Genomic DNA, 16,238 nt, shown 5'->3' with positions numbered 1-16,238 from the left:
CATGTCACATGTTTCTGCATTATAAAAACAAGTATCTGCCCGTCCGGACGCCATTATCTCTTCTGTGTCTGGGTGTCAGACACCGCTCGCGTAGCTCCTGTCTCCGATACTGCTGTGTACGCTCTATACACAGCGCTATACAGAATAGGGATAGAAGTTTCTATTAGTACTTTTAAGGGCTAATACCGGCCGGGTCAGAGCCATAGGTGACAGTCAGGGCCGTGAAAACAGATTTCAACAGCTACACAAGATGACAGCGTCTGTGTAGCTAAGGTCAGGGATTTCCTCGCTGCATTTCCCCATTAGGAGGGATAGAAAGGGAGGCTTCCTTTCCTCAACCCAGACGCACAACCCTGCCACTGTACCCTCCTGCCCTTTGCACACTCAAGCTCATTGTTACTAAGCCATTATAGTAGCAAACACTGAGGAAACTTAGTGGCATCCTAAACGTGGCTGTTGGACTTCTGTATTGTCCCACTAGTGCAAAGATATTTGCAGCACGTCTGCCTGCATTGCACACTCAAGCTCATTGTTACTAAGCCATTATAGTAGCAAACACTGAGGAAACTAAGTGGCATCCTAAACGTGGCTGTTGGACTTCTGTATTGTCCCACTAGTGCAAAGATATTTGCAGCACGTCTGCCTGCATTGCACACTCAAACTCATTGTTACAAAACCATTATAGTAGCAAACACTGAGGAAACTTAGTGGCATCCTAAACGTGGCTGTTGGACTTCCATTAGTGTCCCACTGGTGCAAATCTATGTGTAGTACCTCTGCATTGCACACTCAAACACATTGTTCCAAAGCCATTATACTAGCAAACACTGAGTAAACTTAGTGGCATCCTAAACGTGGCTGTTGGACGTCTGTATTGTCCCACTAGTGCAAAGATATTTGCAGCACGTCTGCCTGCATTGCACACTCAAACTCATTGTTCCAAAGCCATTATAATACCAAACACTGAGGAAACTTAGTGGCATCCTAAAAGTGGCTGTTGCACTTCCTTTAGTGTCCCACTGGTGCAAATCTATGTGCAGCACCTCTGCATGACACCCTCCTGCTCTGTTTTTAATAAGCTATAATGATAGCAAAAAAATGCTGCCATTTAGTGGCATACAAGAAGTGGCTGTTGTACTCCATTAGTGGCCCACTGGTGCAAATCTATGTGCAGCACCTCTGCATGACACCCTCCTGCTCTGTTTTTAATAAGCTATAATGATAGCAAAAAATGCTGCCATTTAGTGGCATACAAGAACTGGCTGTTGTATTTCATTAGTGTCCCACTGGTGCCAAGCTATTTCTAGCACCTCTGCATGACACCCTCCTGCTCTGTTTTTAATAAGCTATAATGATAGCAAAAAATGCTGCCATTTAGTGGCATACAAGAAGTGACTGTTGGACTTCCATTAGTGTCCCACTGGTGCAAATCTATTTGCAGCACCTCTGCATGACACCCTCATGCACATTTTCCTACGCTAATTTTATAGCAAACTCAGGGAATTCCTTGCTGCATTTGATCATTCGGAGGGATAGAAAGTGAGGCTTCCTTTACTGTCCTGGTACCCACAGAACACGGCCACTGTACCCACCTGTCCACTTTTGCCACGCTATTTAATTTGCCTAAAGAGCTGACTCTTTTTCTGCCTTCCTAAAATTGTCTGGAATACTAAGTTAGTGTTCCTTTGCTGCCAAGCAAGGTACAACACATGTGCATTCTACACTCCTTTCCATTTCTGGAATGCAAATATTAAATGCAGGTAGTCCAGCCAATCTGTGACGAAGGTGCAGGCGTGGATATAATGTAGCCTGCATCCAATGTTGGTTTTCTCGATGTCTGACAGCTCAACAATACCTTCTGTTTCCACTTCCAAAACAAGTGATGACCTGCCAATCACACTCCCTGTTGCGTGTAAAGGGGTGGAAGTTCAGTGTGAAAAACCATGTGAGACTGCTGTCCCCAGTCACAGAGGATGAAGAGCACGCAGATGCACTTGATGGGGCAGGCGGTGGTTGCACAGGCACGCTAGGCCGCATTGTAGCACAGTGAAATTCACATTGCGACTTATGCTTCATTTTAAGTCGTGTACAGGGTGGGCTCCCCAGTATACAGCAAAACCAGGCAAAAGGAAAAGGACTCTAGGCAGTTGGGTTGATAAATGATTGTTTAACTTTACCAAAACAAACAATAAGAACCATGCATTCAATTTAAATAATTGAACAATCTATTCTGTTGCCTACTACCTGCTAATCCCTCTGCGTAGCAGTAATTGTGTGTTTGTGCGTGTGTGTGTGTGTGTGTGTGTGCGAACACGACTTACCAGTGGCGCATCACAAGAGCTTCCCAGTTATCTACGTAAACAGAGACAAAACACATTACCCCCCTGAATACCCTTGTTAGCTGAAGCCTCACAGATAAGGCAGATGATAACAGTGTGAATGCAAAGCACACAGCTCTGCAACACAGTCATGGAAATCTTGAAAATCAACAGTCAATGCAAACATGTGTCGCTGTCCCTCTATGATTTAGGCTATGTGCGCACACTGCGTTTTTTTGATGCTGCGTTTTTGTGCGTTTTTGGCCGCTAAAAACGCACAAAAACGCACCTGCGTCGAAAAAACGCATAAAAAACGCATGCGTTTTTGTCGCGATTTGGTGCGTTTTTGGCTGCGTTTTGCTGCGTTTTTGACCTCTGCGTTTTGCTGCGTTTTTCCAATGCATTGCATGGGCGGAAAACGCAGAAAAACGCAGGAAAGATTTGACATGTCCATTTTTTTTTCAAGCTCAAAAACGCAGCTTAAAAAAACAGGTGTGTGCGGACAGCAAAAATGAAAACTCATAGACTTTGCTGGGGAAGCAAAGTCATGCAGTTTTGAGGCCAAAAACGCACCCGAAAAACGCGCAAAAACGCCGCGAAAAACGCACTGTGCGCACATAGCCTAAAACTGTACGTGACAATTTGACAGTGCAGAGGCAGCAAGTCTTATTGTCTCTAAATAGTCGGCCTACCCAGAACAGATATGTGTTTTGCTAATAAAACAAAGTGTTGCGTGCCCGCATTATTGTCTGGGCACAGCCTACCGTACCCGGGTACTGTGATGTCCAGTTGCCAGAAATACAGACTTTATGCTCCTCTCACGGTAAGCAGTATAGACAGCACCGTAAGAATGTTGGTCTGTGGCACAGGATGCTGCTCACTGGCGTTACGGTACTCCTCACCAAACTACAAAATGACTCCCCTCACAATTGAACGAAGTGTTTCCGCGGTGGCTCCTTGCTGTAACACACACCTTTAGCTTTTCCTTCTGTTCATAGACAGCATCTCCAAGTCCACACCCGAAGGGCTATTTCTCCTCCACGTCTAAGTGTGGAGAGGCAGCTAGTGCGCATGCGTGTGCCGATTTACCCCAGCCGCAGCCTAACTACAGTGTTTCGCCTAGTGAGTATGCTCAGCCTGACTGTGCCATTCCTGAGGCTAAAGGCTACTTTACACACTGCGATATCGGTCCCGATATCGCTAGTGTGGGTAGCCGCCCCCATCTGTTGCACGACACGGGCAAATCGCTGCCCGTGTCGCACAACATCGCCCAGACCGGTCACACATACATACCTGTCCGGCGACGTCGCTGTGACGGGCGAACCGCCTCCTTTCTAAGGGGGCGGTCCGTGCGGCGTCACAGCGACGTCACTGAACCGCCGCCCAATAGCAGAGGAGGGGCGGAGCTGAGCGGGACGTAACATCCCGCCCACCTCCTTCATTCCTCATAGCGGCCGGGAGGCAGGTAAGGGGAGCTTCCTCGTTCCTGCGGCGTCACACGCAGCGATGTGTGCTGCCGCAGGAACGAGGAACAACCTCGTTACTGCTGCAGTAACGAGATTTGAGAATGGACCCCCGTGTCGCCGATTAGCGATTTTGCACGTTTTTGCAACGATGCAAAATCGCTTATCGGTGTTACACGCAACGGCATCGCTAATGCGGCCGGATGTGCGTCACGAATTCCGTGACCCCAACGAGTTCGCATTAGCGATGTCGCAGCGTGTAAAGCCCGCTTTAGTCTTCATTTCGGGATACAGCGCATGCTCCCACACTTAGTGCGAAAAGCCTCTTTGCACAGGTACTTGCATTCCGTGCCGGGTATAAGGGGCACTTTGCACACTGCGACATCGCAGGTGCGATGTCGGTGGGGTCAAATTGAAAATGACGCACTTCCGGCATCGCATGCGACATCGCAGTGTGTAAAGGCTGGATGATACGATTAACGAGCGCAAAAGCGTCGTTATCGTATCATCGGTGCAGCGTCGGCGTAATCCATGATTACGCTGACGCGACGGTCCGATGTTGTTCCTCGCTCCTGCGGCTGCACACATCGCTGTGTGTGAAGTCGCAGGAGCGAGGAACGTCTCCTACCGGCCTCACTGCGGCTTCCGTAGGATATGCGGAAGGAAGGAGGTGGGCAGGATGTTTACATCCTGCTCATCTCCGCCCCTCCGCTCTGATTGGCCGCCTGCCGTGTGACGTCGCAGTGACGCCGCACGACCCGCCCCCTTAACAAGGAGGCGGGTCGCCGGCCACAGGGACGTCGCACGGCAGGTGAGTGTGTGTGTGAAGCTGGCGTAGCGATAACTTTCGCTACGCCAGCTATCACCACATATCGCTGCTGCGACGGGGGCGGGCACTATCGCACTCGGCATCGCAGCATCGGGCTGCAATGTCGTAGTGTGCAAAGCCCGCCTAAGTCCTGTTTTGTGCCTAGACACCATGCTAAAGCTGATAGTCTTTTTTCAGAGACTGTATTTCATGCAACTGAGCATGCTCAGGCACTTACTGCATCAGAGACTAGGTCCGGTAATGAACTCTTTGGCCCTGCCCCTGATGTGGGGGGCCCATATAGACCACAGGGCATCAGGTGTCCTGACGATGTGGCCAGGCCACTCCTAAATGGCTTGCAGAGGCCCGCCCCTATGACTTGTCACCTCATTATTGATGGTCAGACGATGACTGGTGAGGTGTTTGTGTCGTGGCAGCCATGAGGTCATTATTGAAGTTGCGGTTCCAAATAGGACGCTAGTTATGCCACTCATGACGTGTCACTCTGCTTTTTTCTCCAGGAGGTGCATTGTGGTCCACCCTGGTTTGGGGCGGACTCAGGTTATAAAACGGGCTGGAGCCAACAAGGAGGTGTGCAGTCTTCTATTATGCTCCGAAAGAGCACACCTCCATGTGTTGTACCCATTGCGGCTTTAGGCCAGAGGTAGGCAGGGATAGGGCGTCGATGCAGGCCGCCACCACAGTTGGTAACGCAGAACGGTTAAGACCAGCTCCTGTCCTACAAGTCCTGCTTGTGCAGCCCAGTGGCATTAACAGGCCTGCTGCTGCTGATGCGCCTGCTGTCCACAGGTGTGGCCCCAATGCACACGGTCAGCGTACTCAATGGTCCCTGTGATGTTAACAGGGAGTTCCTGGGCTGGGTGGGCGTGTGGACCCTGTGACGCAAACAGGGCTCCCAGTCTCCAGATCCGAGTGGCGTCTAACTCGGTTCAGGCTACTATTAGTTTCATAGCCACACAGCTCTGTATCCTCCACCTAACCTTCCAGTTGCCAACCTCTCCTTTTCCATCTGGGAGCACGGTGGACACTGACTGCTGATGGGGATATATACCTTTCTCTTTCTTTTCTTATTACTTTTCGTTATATAGCGGTAACATAGTATATACCACCTTATCCAAATCTGCCAGTCCCACTGTAAAAGATGGTGTTTCTTCATCAAATGTTACTTTTGCTTAACCACCAAACCCACGGACAAAAACTTTTTTCCCCTTTCCAACACACCTGTTCCCCTTTCCACCAGCATCTGTACTTTTTCAACTCATTTTGTATATGACCAAAAGTGCAACTCTGCAGGGACACCGTACTCAATGCCATCTCAGCACAGCAGCCATCCCTCGGTCCCTCAGATGTGGACAAGTAAGACCATTTCCTCCTATCCATGACAAAGCGTTGAGATTCACTCTGTGCAGCACTGGTGTTTAGTGGAAAAGCAGATCTAAGATTGCATACCACCTTCTGCAGATACTCCTGTATACGTGCGTCCCTTTCTATGTCAGGAATTATTTCGCCAAATTTTGTCTTGTACCGGGGATCTAACAGTGTGGCAACCCATTAGTTAGCATTACTTCGAATTCGTACAATCCGAGGGTCATGTTGTAGGTAGTGCAACAAGAAGACGCTCATGTGTCTTGTGCATCCAGGAGGACCAAGTCCTTGGTGTGTTGGTGGCAGAGAGGTGAGAATCGTGCCTCCTTCCTCTGCCCTCTCCCCCCAACCTCGCACAACCGAAATGTGAGAAAGCTCTCACTCATCTGCTGACTCTGAGTCTTCCATGCCCATCGCCAGTTCGTCCTCCATTTCTTCATGGGCTCCTGCATCTTCCTCAACACTTTTTGCTGATACTATGCGCCCTTGTTAATCCCTCTCCCCCACCATGACTGCCGCCTAGGTGCCGCTGACCATCTGGACCTCGTAGATCTTGTTATCCCTTCCGCATATGACTCCTCCTGTACTTCCTCCCCTTCCTCTTGTCCCAACAACTCACTCCGAATAATGCTTACAGTGTGCTCCATCATGTAGATGACCAGAATTGTCACGCTGAGAATGGCATCGCCAGTGGTAAACATATTCGTCGACATTTGTAAACTGTGTAGAAGGGTGCATAGGTCCTTGATCTGACACCACTCCAGCAGCGTGATCTGCACCACCTCTGGATCAAGTTAGGCCAGGCTATATGTCATAACGTATTGCAGCAGGGTTCGGCGGTGCTGCCACAAACGCTGCAACATGTGCAGATTCAAATTCCTGTGTGTCGGCACATCGCATTTCAGGCGTTTAACCACCAGACCTAAAGACTTCTGTAGCGACGAAAGTTGTTGAGCTGCTGTGTGCGAACGATGGAAGTGAGCACATAGCAGCGTGCCCGCTGCACAAGGCCATGTAGGCCGGGATGGTGTTTTAAAAATTGCTGGAGAATTAGATTCAACACGTGAGCCATACAAGGCACGTGTGTCACATTGCCCTGACGATGGCCCGCAGCCAGGTTTGCATCATTGCCGCACACTGCGGTTAAGTCATCAACGGAGTACGCTCCGTCAATTTGTACTCCGGTCGCCAGGTGACAACGTGTTCCTTTCATGCATAGTGCTGATGATGGGAGAGAAGTTGATGCCAGTGGCGCAGGTGGACGCAGGTTATGCTCACCCACTGGGCTGCATTACCTTGACAGATGCAGAATCTCTGGCTGAATGTAGGTGGTGGGTATCTCACAGATGAAGTACCATCATTCAGCTACAACCAATGGGAAGACACCACACCCTTTTTTATGCCCATCCTGTCTGCAGACCACTGCCAGACATAGCTATGAACCTCTGGTTACTTTTACCCCCAGTTCAGTTTTATGATTTTGTGTGCTTGTTACCTGACTACTTTTCCTGCTTGCTGTTTATGTACCTTGTTGGCCGATCCGCATTTCACCTCTGCTTGTTTTCTGATTATGTCCTGGCCGTCCCATTCTGTTCCTGTTCCTCAATTAATGTTTTGACCCTGCCTGACTACTATTCTCTGGAACTGCAGCCTTCCACAGGTATTGATCAACTTGGGCCCTGTGTAATTCCTAATCCCTGTATAGGGGTTAAAGGGTTTCAGGGTTCTAGGGGTCCTGCTTGGTGAGTGGCTTCCCTCTAGCCTATCATTTACAGCCCATCTGAGTGTGTGGATTAAGGAAGGTGTTACACCGTGCCCTCTGCAGAAGGCCATGTAGGCCAGGATAGTGCTTTAAAAATTGCTGGACAACCAGGTTCAACACGTGAGCCACACAAGGCACGTGTGTCACATTGTCACGGCGAAGGGCCGCACCCATGTTTGCATCATTGTCACACCCGGCCTTCCCTGGCTGCTGGTTGAGTGGAGACAACCATTGATGAAACTCGGTCTCCAGAGCTAACCGTCCACAACTTCTAAGCGGTGTGACTCACGTTTCCCATACATTTCAAAGTAAACATTTGACCGCATGATGGCATTGAGCTCTGCTGCCAGCATAATAAGGAGGTGTGTGGTTTTCCTTGTGCGCAGTTACAAAGAAGGGTGGCCTGACCACACAGGGTTTGGGCCGAGGTGAAGGACCCACATGAGTTTGAGGAGGCAGAAGCAGTGTATTAACTTCTACATACAGAGGAAGGATTGATACAACTCGTGGGGACAGCAAGACTTGTACAGCCGACCCTTCTCCATCTCTCCCCATAGTAACCCATTGCCCAGTCAGCGACATGTAACGCCCCTGTCCATGCTTACTGGGCCAAGTATCTGTGGTGAAATGCACCCTGTCACACAGTTTCTCAAAGAAGCGGTGATGTTTGGTGCGACATGCTGGTGTAGTGCGTGCACGCCGGGTGTGACAATGATGCAAACATGGGTGCGGCCCTTCGCCGTGACAATGTGACACACGTGCCTTGTGTGGCTCACGTGTTGAACCTGGTTGTCCAGCAATTTTTAAAGCACTATCCTGGCCTACATGGCCTTCTGCAGAGGGCACGGTGTAACACCTTCCTTAATCCACACACTCAGATGGGCTGTAAATGATAGGCTAGAGGGAAGCCACTCACCAAGCAGGACCCCTAGAACCCTGAAACCCTTTAACCCCTATACAGGGATTAGGAATTACACAGGGCCCAAGTTGATCAATACCTGTGGAAGGCTGCAGTTCCAGAGAATAGTAGTCAGGCAGGGTCAAAACATTAATTGAGGAACAGGAACAGAATGGGACGGCCAGGACATAATCAGAAAACAAGCAGAGGTGAAATGCGGATCGGCCAACAAGGTACATAAACAGCAAGCAGGAAAAGTAGTCAGGTAACAAGCACACAAAATCATAAAACTGAACTGGGGGTAAAAGTAACCAGAGGTTCATAGCTATGTCTGGCAGTGGTCTGCAGACAGGATGGGCATAAAAAAGGGTGTGGTGTCTTCCCATTGGTTGTAGCTGAATGATGGTACTTCATCTGTGAGATACCCACCACCTACATTCAGCCAGAGATTCTGCATCTGTCAAGGTAATGCAGCCCAGTGGGTGAGCATAACCTGCGTCCACCTGCGCCACTGGCATCAACTTCTCTCCCATCATCAGCACTATGCATGAAAGGAACACGTTGTCACCTGGCAACCGGAGTACAAATTGACGGAGCGTACTCCGTTGATGACTTAACCGCAGTGTGCGGCAATGATGCAAACCTGGCTGCGGGCCATCGTCAGGGCAATGTGACACACGTGCCTTGTATGGCTCACGTGTTGAATCTAATTCTCCAGCAATTTTTAAAACACCATCCCGGCCTACATGGCCTTGTGCAGCGGGCACGCTGGATGACCCAGGGGAAGAAAAGTCCTCTGAGAGCCATGACTTGTTCATCTTGGTTCTTTTACAAACACAGCGAGGGGACTCCAACCACAGTCTCCCTCGTTTCCACTAATTGGGCCACACACACCCCACTTGACTGGCATCAGTTGACCCCCCTTTTCAAAATGAAAAAGATGCTTTGCATGAAGCACTCTCAAAAATACGCGTGCCTTTCACCTCCCCTGGATGACCCAGGGGAAGAAAAGTCCTCTGAGAGCCATGACTTGTTCATCTTGGTTCTTTTACAAACACAGCGAGGCGACTCCAACCACAGTCTCCCTCATTTCCATAATTGGGCCACACACACCCCACTTGACTGGCATCAGTTGACCCCCCTTTTCAAAATGAAAAAGATGCTTTGCGTGAAGCACTCTCAAAAATACGCGTGCATTTCACCTCCCCTGGATGACCCAGGGGAAGAAAAGTCCTCTGAGAGCCATGACTTGTTCATCTTGGTTCTTTTACAAACACAGCGAGGGGACTCCAACCACAGTCTCCCTCGTTTCCACTAATTGGGCCACACACACCCCACTTGACTGGCATCAGTTGACCCCCCTTTTCAAAATGAAAAGATGCTTTGCATGAAGCACTCTCAAAAATACGCATGCCTTTCACCTCCCCTGGATGACCCAGGAGAAGAAAAGTCCTCTGAGAGCCATGACTTGTTCATCTTGGTTCTTTTACAAACACAGCGAGGGGACTCCAACCACAGTCTCCCTCGTTTCCACTAATTGGGCCACACACACCCCACTTGACTGGCATCAGTTGACCCCCCTTTTCAAAATGAAAAAGATGCTTTGCATGAAGCACTCTCAAAAATACGCGTGCCTTTCACCTCCCCTGGCTGACCCAGGGGAAGAAAAGTCCTCTGAGAGCCATGTCCACATTGTCAGTGGACAGACACGTGTGCTTATCTGCCAGCAGACCCCCAGCAGCACTGAAGACAGGTTCCGAGAGAAGGCTGGCTGCAGGACACGACAAGATCCCCAAGGCGTACGTGGCAAGCTCAGGCAATTTATCCAGATTGGAAGCCTAAAATGAGCAGGGCTCAAGTTGCACAATAATGGCATCGATGTTTCCTTGCATATACTCATATATGTGTCTCCTCCTCTTTTTCCTTGTCCAGCTCCTTTGTTTTCGCATGAGTATATGTCCTTGTCACTTTCCCATGTGTTTGTGTTGTGTTGTGAGTTGTTTGTCACCTTTTGGACACCTTTGAGGGTGTTTTCTAGGTGTTTTTATGTGTTTGTGATTGCCTGCCATTGTTTCCTATGCGGTTCGAGTTCGGTTCGTCGAACGTTCGACGAACCGAACTCGAACGAGACCTCCGTTCGGCGAACCGAACTAGAGCCGAACCGGGACCGGTTCGCTCATCTCTAATCATCAATACCCCCCAACACGTCATACCGAATAGAAGCCATTCCAGCCATCAAATCAGAGATGAATCAAAGGGAATCTGTCACCAGGTTTTTGCCACCTAATCTGAAAGCAGCATAATGTAGATGCAAAGATCCAGCAATGTTTCACTTACGGGGCTACTTAGTGTATTTTTAATAAAATCACAGTTTAATCAGCATGAGATTATCATTACAGGACTATTTGGCCTACTGCTAGGTAGTCAAGCATATTTATGAGTTCTGTATATGCCAGTCCTCACCTCTGCTTATAAGGTTTCTGTGCATACTGTATATGGGTAGAAAGCTGACAATCAGTGGTGTGGCCGGAGTTAAAGAGATTAACATTCAAATAACTGCCAGACCTCCAGCAAAGAAAACAATGATTTTATCAAAATGACACAAGCAGCCAAGTAAGTGACACATTGCTGGATTCAGGGTCTCTGTCTATACATTAACCTGCTCTCAGAATAGGGGAGCAAAATCTTGATGACAGATTCCTTTTAAAAGGGGTTGTCTGGTGTTAATCCATAAACCTTCAGTCACTCTCTGTGACTGCAAGCTTATGAATTCTCACATGGCATTCACTATGCACTGGGAGGATTCACCGGTTTCAGAGCCGGGAACGGTGATCACATGGTCGCGAGTATGAGATATGCAGATTCTAGGCCAGAATCCAACTACATGAGTGCAATTAGCGAGGCTGCATCCCTCTATTCAGATTTTCCTTGGGGGTATGCATATAGCATACTAACGGCCACGTGTAATTTCACAAAAATTTGTGATCTTCAGAATAGATCTTTTGCAATTCGCTACATGCAAATTCAGCAAAATGGCAATCAGCTATGGACAATATTTTATAGAAACATAGTGAGCTGGCAAACAAAATGAATATTCATCTCACCGCTCACTTGTCCGCAGGGCCGGATTATAGGTGGGGCTTCAGCCCCGGGGCCCCCACCAAAAGAGCTTCCAAGGGGGCCCCCACCACCGGGGCCATACTTGCCACTAGGCACCCGTCAGCATTTTTTTTTCTTCACACCCGCTCCTCCTCCGTAAAGACAGTCTAATAAATCAGCTGTGTTTTCGGGGGGGAGGGGGGGGGAGGGGGGCACCTACATTTATTTGTATCTGCGTCACTCTCTAAGACGCAAAAAAAAAACTGCGGCGCAGGACGCTGATTGACCCCGGAAGTAACAGCACCTGCACTTCCGGGGTCAGAGGTGTGCCAATCAGCTCCCTGCTCTGCTGCGGCGTCCAATGCTGAGGAGAAGACCGACGTCGCGGCCGCGGAGGAGAAGACAGATGTCGCGGCTGCGGAGGAGAAGACCGCAACCGCAGAGGAGAAGACACACCGGAGCAGGAGGATGGCCGCGGCACCGGAGCAGCAGAAGGAGGACGGCGGCCTGGCTACACCGGAGCAGCAGGAGGATGGCATCAGAGCAGGTAAGGGCTCGCAGAGCTGAAGAAAGATGTGGGTGTTGCTAATGCGGAAGCAGAGCTGTGTGTGTGAAGCAGAGCTGTGTGTGTGTGAAGCAGAGGTGTGTGTGAAGCAGAGCTGTGTGTGTGTGAAGCAGAGCTGTGTGTGTGTGAAGCAAAGCTGTGTTTTGTGTGAAGCAGAGCTGTGTGTGTGTGTGGCAGAGCTTTGTGTGTGTGTGAAGCAGAGCTGTGTATGTGTAGCAGAGCTGTGTGTGTGTAGCAGAGCTGTGTGTGTGTGTGTGTGTGTAACAGAGCTGTGTGTGTAGCAGAGCTGTGTGTGTTTAACAGAGCTGTGTGTGTGTGTAACAGAGCTGTATGTGTGTGTAGCAGAGCTGTGTGTGTGTGTACATGAAACAGACCTCTGCGTGTGTGTGTGTGTGTGTGTGTGTGTGTGAAACAGCTCTGTGTGTGTGTGTGTGTGTGTGTGTGAAAGAGCTGTGTGTGTGTGTGTGTGAAAGAGATCTGTGTGTAACAGCTGTGTGTGTGTGTGTGTGTAACAGAGCTGTGTGTGTGTGTGTGTGTGTGAGACAGAGCTGTGTGTATGTGTGAAATGTGTTTGAAAGAGAGCTGTGTGTGTGAAACAGAGCTGTGTGTGTGAAACAGCTGTGTGTTGTGAAACAGAGCTGCTTGTGTGTGTAGCAGAGCTGTGTGTGTAGCAGAGAAAGTGTGTGTGTGTGTGTGTATGTGTGAAACAGAGCTGTGTGTGTGTGTGTGTGTGTGTGTGTGAAACAGAGCTGTTTGTGTGTGTGTAAGAGCTGTGTGTGTGTGTGTGAGAAAGAGCTGTGTGTGTGTGAGAAAGAGCTGTGTGTGTGTGTGTGTGTGTGAAAGAGCTGTGTGTGTGTAACAGCTGTGTGTGTAACAGAGCTGTGTGTGTGTGTGTGTGTGTGTGTGTGTGTGTGTGTGTGAAAGAGCTGTGTGTGTGTAACAGCTGTGTGTGTAACAGAGCTGTGTGTGTGTGTGTGTGTGAAAGAGCGTGTGTGTGTGTGAAAGAGCGTGTGTGTGTGAAAGAGCTGTGTGTGTGTGTGTGAAAGAGGTGTGTGTGTGTGTTTGAAAGAGCTGTGTGTGTAACAGCTGTGTGTGTGTAACAGAGCTGTGTGTGAAACAGAGCTGTGTGTATGTGTGAAACGTGTGTGAAACAGAGCTGTGTGTGTGTGTGTGTGTGTGAAACCGAGCTGTGTGTGAAACAGCTATTTGTGTGTGAAACAGAGCTGTGTGTGTGTGATACAGAGCAGTGTGTGTGAAACAGAGCTGTGTGTATGTAGCAGAGCTGTGTGTGTAGCAGAGCCGTGTGTGTGTGTGTGTGTATGTGTGAAACAGAGCTGTGTGTGTGTGTGTATGTGTGTGTGTGTGAAAGAGCTCTGTGTGTGTGTGAGACAGAGCTGTGTGTATGTGTGAAACGTGTGTGAAACAGAGCTGTGTGTGTGAAACAGAGCTGTGTGTGTGAAACAGCTGTGTGTGTGAAACAGCTGTGTGTGTGAAACAGAGCTGCTTGTGTGTGTAGCAGAGCTGTGTGTGTGTAGCAGAGAAAGTGTGTGTGTGTGTGTGTTTATGTGTGAAACAGAGCTGTGTGTGTGTGTGTGTGTGTGTGAAACAGAGCTGTCTGTGTGTGTGTGTGTGTGTGTGTGTGTGTGTGTGTAAGAGCTGTGTGTGTGTGTGTGTGTGTGTGTGTGTGAAAGAGCTGTGTGTGTGTGTGTGTGTGTGTGAAAGAGCTGTGTGTGTGTGTGTGTGTGTGAAAGAGCTGTGTGTGTGTGTGTGTGTGTGAAAGAGCTGTGTGTGTAACAGCTGTGTGTGTAACAGAGCTGTGTGTGTGTGTATGTGTGTGTGTGTGTGTGTGAGAAAGAGCGTGTGTGTGTGTGTGTGTGAAAGAGCTGTGTAACAGAGCTGTGTGCGTGTGTGTGTGTGTGTGTGTGTGTGTGAAAGAGGTGTGTGTGTGTGTCTGTGTGTGTGAAAGAGCTGTGTGTGTAACAGCTGTGTGTGTGTAACAGAGCTGTGTGTATGTGTGAATCGTGTGTGAAACAGAGCTCTGTGTGTGAAACAGAGTGTGTGTGTAGTAGAGGTGTGTGTGTGTGTGTGTAGCAGAGCTGTGTGTGTGTAGCAGAGCTGTGTGTGTAGCAGAGCTATGTGTGTGTAGCAGAGGTGTGTGTGTGTGTAGCAGAGATGTGTGCATGTGTGTAACAGAGCTGTGTGTGTAGCAGAGCTGTGTGTGTGTATCAGAGCTGTGTGTAGCAGAGCTGTGTGTGTGTGTAGCAGAGCTGTGTGTGTGTGTGTAGCAGAGCTGTGTGTGTGTGTGTGTGTGTGTGTGTAGCAGAGCTGTGTGTGTGTGTATGTGTGAAGCAGAGCTGTGTGTGTGTGTGTGTGTGTGTGTGTGTATATATGAATCAGAGCAGTCTGTGCTGCACCCCAGAACTATATGGGTCCCCCAGAGCGCTAAGCCACCCATCCCAGTAATGTCTACGCCACCAGAGCTGTTTTCCACTCCAGTAACATCTATGCCCCCCCCAGTAAAGTCTATGCCCCCTGCCCCTCCTGTAATGTATATATTGTAGGCCCCAGCCCCTCCTGTGATGTATATACAGCAATGCTGTGTCAGTGTGCACGGTCTGCAGACATGTCTGTTAGTGATGGCCATCATGCAACACAGCCACATGTCCTGGAGGAGCTGGACGGAAACAAGCGGGGGAGGTGAGTGATGCTGCTTGTGACTTCTCCATATTAACACCTGTAATGCATCTGTGACTGCATGTATGTCAGTGTATATGACTGTGTATATATTTGTCTGTTTAAATAAATTTTTGTGAATTTGTCTTCAAATATGTATATGTACGTATGCCTGTATGTGTATGTGTGTGTCTGCATGTGGATGGGGCCCACTGAGACTCAACCGGGGACCACAAAAACCTAGAGCTGACCCTGGCTGCCTTAACATTGGGATGAATAAAAAAATATGTGAGTAGCTCTACTTTCTGTGTATAATTGAAAGCTGTGAGTTATCCTGGACTGTATCTGTATTGTACTGTGTGTATAAGTGACAGCTGTGAGTTATCCTGGACTGTATCTGTATTGTACTGTGTGTATAAGTGACAGCTGTGAGTGATCCTGGACTGTATCTGTATTGTACTGTGTGTATAAGTGACAGCTGTGAGTAATCCTGGACTGTATCTGTATTGTACTGTGTATATAAGTGACGGCTGTGAGTGATCCTGGACTGTATCTGTATTGTAGTCCTGTAAATCTGAATGTGGCAGAACAGGATAAGATACATGTGCATTGGATTTATATCTAATTGCTACAGTTCGCGCTCTACTGTTATGGCTAAAAATGTTAACGTTTATGGGGCCCCCACCAGATTTTCTGCCCAGGGGCCCCCACCAACCTTAATCTGGCCCTGCTTGTCCGCAACCCCCCATCCTGCCCTCCGGTCCTCTGTGCCTCTTCTTTTTGCATTGCATGTCATGATGTGGAGATTTGCATCCCCTTAGATGCGGACTATGCCTCGGACAATGCATTTCATAATGTTATAATGTATGGTGGCACAAAGTGATAATAAAGGACGAGGGATTGACAATGGACACCCCGCCATGCTACATGAAATACCTGGTTATGGCTGGGTGAGTGGACTTCAGCCATGTGAGTGTGAACCCATATATGCCACATACTTCTGCTGGTGTCTGCTGGCGAGGGACAGATGATGACTCACACACAAAGAGACCAACTGTTCACTTTAATCCAGAACTAGTGATGAATGAGCACTAAAATGCTTGAGTACTCGCATTGAACAGGTCGGACACTCAGACGGGCTAAACTCGAGTACCGAGTATAATGAAAGTCAATTGGAAACTCAAGCATTTTTCTAGAAGACCCTAACAGGAGGGCTGGAGGGGAGAAACTTGCTGAAATTGATGACAATAGTGCTCACATGGAATT

Source organism: Anomaloglossus baeobatrachus, chromosome 8 (genome assembly GCF_048569485.1).
Source record: "Anomaloglossus baeobatrachus isolate aAnoBae1 chromosome 8, aAnoBae1.hap1, whole genome shotgun sequence".
Classification (NCBI taxonomy): Eukaryota; Metazoa; Chordata; class Amphibia; order Anura; family Aromobatidae; genus Anomaloglossus; species Anomaloglossus baeobatrachus.
This window is presented reverse-complemented; position numbering follows the sequence as displayed.